We start from the raw sequence: 6785 nt of genomic DNA, 5'->3' as shown, positions 1-6785 counted from the left end.
CATGTAACTGAAACATGTATGTCACCCCCATATAAGGTAAATAACTATTTCATTGGTGAGGGTCCAGTGGAATGTGGTTTTGTGGACCATATAACAGAATGCTGACACAATAAACGTCGAGTTTGTGTCATTTCTTTCTTCCCTCAGCTGAGCCGTATCGAGACAGGGATTGCAGATCAACAAATAAATTAAATACAATGGATGACAAAATTATCTAACAGCAACAAAAAGCATCTTCTTTGCACTAAGAGAAAGTACTAAAGGCAGCTGCCCTGTATGTATTTATGTTTGTGTGTTTTTATTTAATTAAATATTAATTTGATGCCTCGTCCGGTTCTCCCCTCATCCTTGCCCGTTTTACCTTGTTACATTGGTGCCGAAACCCGGAAAGGAAGAGGGATGTGCCGTAGTAGAGTCCTTGCCACTACCATCCATCCCAAAGGAGCAGCTGCGGCCATCTGCCGGGGAACGGCCACCTGAAAGCGGAGGAAAGACCGTCGACCGCGAGGGGAGAAGGGGCTCCTTACTGACCGCTTGCAGTGGTCAGGCCGCTGCCAGGGGTGGAGGAGACCCCCACCATCCACTAAAAATCTGTGGGGCATTCCGTCTGCCAGGGGCCAGAGGACTACCTCCGATCCATCCAGGGAGGAGTGGCTGTCATCCACTAGAGGCAGGCTATGGTGTATCAGAGAACCGGCGAGTACGTTTTTTTTTTCACTTTCTTCTCTTTGTCTCCCGCTGTCGATCCATGTTGGCCTTTCCCTTTCTTTCTTTCTTTTTATTTTCCCTCCCCCTTGTCTCCCTCACAGGTCCGAGAAGTCGGGGAAAACCTGGGCTGGAAGAGTGTCATCTGCAGACTTCAGGAACTTGACAGAGGGGTCCTTGGTGATGCAGTCATTTGTATACAGGGAGAAGAGAAGTGGGGATAGCACACATCTCTGGGGGCACCTGTGCTGCTTGTACAGGTGCTGAAAGTAAATTTCCCCTGTCTCACTAGCTTCTGCCTGTCCGTCAGAAAGCTGGTGATCCACTGACAGATAGACGTGGGAACAGAGAGTTGGTGTAATTTAGTCTGGAGAATAGCTGGGATGATGGTGTTGAAAGCTGAACTGAAGTCCACAAAAAGTATCCTTGCTTTTGTCCCTGGTCTGTCCAGATGTTGCAGGATATGATGCAATCCCATTTTGACTGCATCCTCCACAGACCTGTTTGCTCGATAAGCAAATTGAAGGGAATCTAGAAAGGGTCTAGATGATGTCCTTCAGCACCACTCTCTCAAATGATTTCATGACCACAAACATCAATGCGACGGGTCTGTAGTCATTAAGTCCTGTGATTTTTGGTTTCTTTTGGACAGGAATGATGATTGAGTATTTGAAGCAGCATGGGACTTCACACTGCTCCAGTAATCTATTGAAGATCTGTGCGAAGATCTGGGCCAGCTGGTCAGCACAGGATCTAAGACAAGCAGGCGAAACACCAAATGGGCCCTGTGCTTTCCTTGTCTTTTTTTTTTGTAAGACATGGCACACCTCTTCTTCACAGACCTTAAGTGCAGGTTGAGTAGCAGGAGGGGGTTGCAGGAGGGGGTTGCAGGAGGTGTTGGTGTTTGTGTGAAGTGAAGGTCAGAGCGGGTGTGGGGTGTGAGATTGGACCTTTCAAATCTACAGTAAAACACAATCAAGTCATCAGCCAGTTGTTGGTTCCCTACAGTGTTGGGGGAAGGTCTCTTGAAGTAAGTAATGTCTTTCAGGCAACTCCAAACTGATGCAGGGTCATTATTTGAAAATGTGTTTTTCAGCTTCTCAGAGTAGCTTATTTTAGCCACTCTGATTTCCTTATTCAGTGTGTTCCTGGCCTGAATGTACAAGACTTTACCCCCACCTCTGTAAACATCCTCTTTGGCCTGACAAAGCTGCCTGAGTTCTGCTGTAAACCATGGTTTGTCAATGTTGAATGTTAAATAAGTCCTAGTAGGAATGCAACAGTATCTGTGAGCTTGTCCAGATTGGAACCTTCAGCCTCAAAAACACTCCAATCAATGCAGACAACACAGGCTTGTAGTTCCAGCTCTGCTTCATTAGTCTCTGCTTCACTGTTTGATTCATTAAAGCATGACAACCAATATAAGCTTCAACAACCCTACCAGAAAACATATCCAAGCATTATAGCAGGTAAACATCTTCACCAAAAAGTAAAACAAAAGTTAAAAAATCAATTTGGAGATTTATTTCATGCCGCTGCTTAACAGTTGTTGCACTAATTTCCCACTTCCCCGACACTCATGTGAGACAAGACACAGCTGGACCCTCTTTCTGAACTTACAGACATGACTGCGATTTCTTGCCAAATCTGCCCGACTGCTCTAAAAAAAAAATCATTATTGTAGGCTTAGTAAGACAAGGACAGCGTTTTGAACATGGATTTTTTTTGTACACACTCAATAATGATATTGATGTTTGAAATCAATCTCCTAATGGATTTCTAACTCTTTTGAACTATTTGGTGAAATGTTGATGTTTACCTGCTATAATGCTTGGATATGTTTTCTGGTAGGGTTGTTTAAGCTTATATTGGTTGTCATGCTTTAATGAATCAAACAGTTGTCATGTGTATGGATCGCGATGTATTTATAAGCTTAATTTGTCAGGTGAAGTTACTGTAACATGTTTATTAATATTCATGACTTCTGAGTGTTTTTATATTGTTGCAGTTTTGAGATTTCCAAAGTATGTTTGTTGCTTGTTTTCTTAAGCTTAATAATTTTTTTAATTAAGTCACAGACCTGCACAAGTTGTTGAAAGCAGAAAAATTATAATTTATTTATTAAAATTTTTGGCCTGACAAATACTTAATGGTCTAAACGTTGCAAGGAAGTGTAAGCTAATGAAATATTTTTGAAGCAAGAAATCGGTATGTGGACACTAACCAGTTTTTCCTTTTAGCAGATTGTGACAAGGAGGAGGGCGTGGCCAGGCCATGATGGAGCACGGCCGGTGCTGAATCAGCGGGAGAGACAGATAAAGAGGTGGCCATAGATGCTGGTTTGAGAGAGAGAGACACACGCAGTCACATTGTATGTTTGTTTATATTGGTTTTAAGTTTACCATTAAACTTTGTTTACTGTTCTGCTGTGTAATAGATTGGTGTAATTAACAGGTAGAGATTGCCATCTCGTGGCTCAGTATTGCAAATGCAGTAATTATATTACGGTTTATTATAGAAACGAGTTTTGACGTTTCCTGAGCGAACCGGCTTCGGTAGTTTGGAAGTCTGTATTAGGATGTTGAAGAGTAAAGACGTTTGAGAACTTCTTCCTTGGTCTGATTATTGTCCCGAACACAAAACACTACAAATGGCGACGAGGATATTAAACGAATGCCATTGCGGCACTGCATTGTAAAAGGAACCGTACACTGGTCGTGGAAAAAGGAAAATAAGTTTTTTTCGAAGGAACCAGGCATGTGTGGATTAACAGTTAGCAGTTAGCCTCGAAAAAAAAAAATCTAAAATGGCTGTGCCAGTCGGTCGCGTGGATGAATACAATGACGCGAAGGAGGATTTTGAGTCATATCTGGAACGTCTGGAACAGTGGATGTTGGCAAACGAAATCAAGGATGAAAAGAAGGTGTGTGTGTTTCTCTCTGTGATTGGGGCGGATGCTTATAAATTGCTGAAAAATGTGGTGTCGCCGACCGTACCGAGTACTATGGAGTATTCTGATCTGGTGAGAGCACTGAGCACACATTACAAGCCAGCACCGATTGTAATCGCGGAACGTTTTCGGTTCCAAAAGTGTAACCAGAGAGAGGGAAACTGTCTCTGATTATGTGGTAGCTTTGAAGCAGTTATCAGCTACTTGTGTGTTTGGACAGTATTTGGATGATGCGCTGAGAGATCGTTTCGTGAGTGGATTACGCTCGGATGCAGTGCAGCGCAGATTGCTGTCTGAAAAGGATCTGACTTTCCCAAAAGCTTGTGAGATTGCAGTAGCAATGGAGCTGGCGTCAAAGAAATCGATGGAGTTTTCTGGACACAGCCAGGCTCATCAGGTAAATGCCTTGTCAAGTGCAGGGTTTTCTGAAAAGGGGAGAAAAGGACAGTTTAGACGACATAATGATAATAAAGCTCAAAGCAAAGGCCAAAAAGGAGAAAAAAGTAATTTTGGGACATCACAGACATGCTACCGATGTGGTGGAAGACACTCAGCACGTGACTGCAGATTCAAAAATGAAAAGTGTCATTCCTGCTCCAAAATTGGACACATAGCACGTGCATGTAGAAAAGGAAAAGCCATTTCTCAAAGAAGGAAATACATCCAGAGGGGATGAAGAGGCTGAACTTTTTGGAGTGTATGCTGGATACAGGGTCAGCTGTGTCAGTGATCTCAGAGGATTACTACCAGACAAATCTGAACCATTTCCTGTTAAAACCAGCCCCCAAGTTAAAGCTGAAATCATATTCAGGCCAATGTATCGCTGTTCTAGGATACATCAAGATACCAGTGCAGTATGAAACACAGAAAGTTACCTTACCTCTTGTTGTTGTGAAGGGAAGTAGACCAGCTCTGATTGGTAGGAACTGGCTTAAGGAACTACACCTGGACTGGAAACAGATTTTCACAGTGCACAGGGTGTTCACACAGGCAGAGTGGACCCCAGGAGTCAACGAGGTGTTACAGCGCCACAAGGCAGTTTTCTCTGAGAAACAAGGCTGCATAGAGGGTTTTAAAGCCAAAATCCGCATAAAACCAGGCACTACACCAATCCTTTGCAAAGCTCGCCCTGTTCCTTACGCATTAAAGGAAGCAGTAGAGAAGGAGTTGGACAGGTTGGAGAAAATGGAGGTGATTTCAAGAGTGAGTGGGCCTCTCCGATTGTAACTGTGCCAAAAGCAGACAAAACAATTAGGATTTGTGGCGATTACAAGGTCAGTATTAATCGGTGTATAGAAGAGCAGACATATCCACTGCCTAACACCGAAGATCTGTTTGCTACTTTAGCAGGAGGAACATCATTCAGTAAGCTTGACCTGTCTCATGCTTACCAGCAGCTGATGTTAGATAAGGAATCAGAGAAGTGTCTGACGATCAACACTCATAAGGGCCTATACAAATTTCATCGCCTCAGCTATGGTGTTTCCAGTGCACCTGCGATTTTTCAGTCTGTAATGGACCAGATTTTACAAGGGCTGGACCATGTGACATGTTTTCTGGATGATATTCTCATCACTGCTTCATCTGAGGAAAATCATTTGAGAAAACTGGATGAAGTGCTCACACGTTTGGAAAATCATGGTGTTCATGTGAAATTGTCAAAATGTCAGTTTTTTCAGAGCAGTGTGGAGTATCTGGGACATCGCATTCACCAGGATGGCTTGCACCCCACAGATGAAAAGGTGGCAGCCATAAACAAAGCGCCTGAGCCAACTAATGTCACAGAACTGAAGTCTTTCTTAGGGCTTCTTAACTACTACAGCCGTTTCCTGCAAAATTCCTCCACCTTACTCCACCCTCTACACAACTTGTTGAGAAAAGAAGCAAAGTGGGTTTGGACTTCGGAGTGTGCTAAGGCATTTGAAGATGCAAAGCAGCTATTACAGCAAAGTAGGGTGTTGGTGCATTACAACACACGGTTGCCACTCCGGATTGCCTGTGATGCGTCACCCTATGGAGTAGGGGCGGTAATTTCCCATGTCATGGACAATGGAGAGGAACGGCCGGTAGCTTTTGTATCAAGGACGTTAACGGAGGCTGAAAGAAAATATGCCCAAATCGAGAAAGAGGCACTGGCTATCATCTTTGGAGTTAAGAAATTCCATAAATACCTCTATGGGAGGAAGTTCACACTGATTACAGATCACAAACCGCTGTTAACTATCCTTGGACCAAAGTCAGCAGTTCCAACGTTGGCAGCATTAAGGATGCAACGCTGGGCTCTCATCCTCATGGCATACAGCTATGATATTGAGTACAGGAGATCCGCTGATGCTCTGTCTCGCCTACCCACTGCCTCATTCGACAACACAGGAGAAGAGGGAGGTATTTTTTACTTCTCACACATGGAGGAACTACCAGTGGGTGCGAAAGACATTGAGAGAGCTACTTTAAAAGATCCTACACTGAACAAAGTGTGGAGCTACACAACGAATGGATGGCCCAGTCATGTTCAGGAGGAAGCACTGCAGCCTTTTTTCATACGCAGGCAGGAGTTGTCAGCGGAACAAGGTTGCATTCTTTGGGGCCAGCGAGTCATCATACCCCCAGGTTATCGACAGCGTTTACTGGAAGACCTTCATCATGTGCACCCAGGTATCTGCCGCATGAAAGCTCTCGCTCGCAGTTACATGTGGTGGCCTGGCTGTGATGGGGAAATTGAAGAGCTGGTGAAAGGTTGTTCTATCTGCCAAGCTGTTCAGAAAATGCCAGCAGTCGCACCGCTGCACCACTGGAGGTGGCCGGAAAGAGTGCGGCAGAGAATTCACATTGATTTTGCAGAGAAGGATAAACAGTATTTTTTGGTGGTTATTGATAGCCATTCAAAGTGGTTAGAAGTTTTCCCCATGTCTTCCACCACATCTCAAAACACCATTGTAGTGCTGCGAAGCCTGTTCTCTGCGTATGGACTGCCAGAAGAGTTGGTCTCAGATAATGGTCCACAGCTGGTGTCGAGGGAGTTTACACAGTTTCTGGAGGGAAACGGTATCAAACACACTGCTGTACCTGCATACCATCCTGCATCAAATGGAGCTGCAGAGAGGTCAGTGCAGATTTTGAAACGTGCGTT

Source organism: Xyrauchen texanus, chromosome 23, assembly GCF_025860055.1.
Source record: "Xyrauchen texanus isolate HMW12.3.18 chromosome 23, RBS_HiC_50CHRs, whole genome shotgun sequence".
In the NCBI taxonomy this organism is placed as follows: domain Eukaryota; kingdom Metazoa; phylum Chordata; class Actinopteri; order Cypriniformes; family Catostomidae; genus Xyrauchen; species Xyrauchen texanus.
This window is presented reverse-complemented; position numbering follows the sequence as displayed.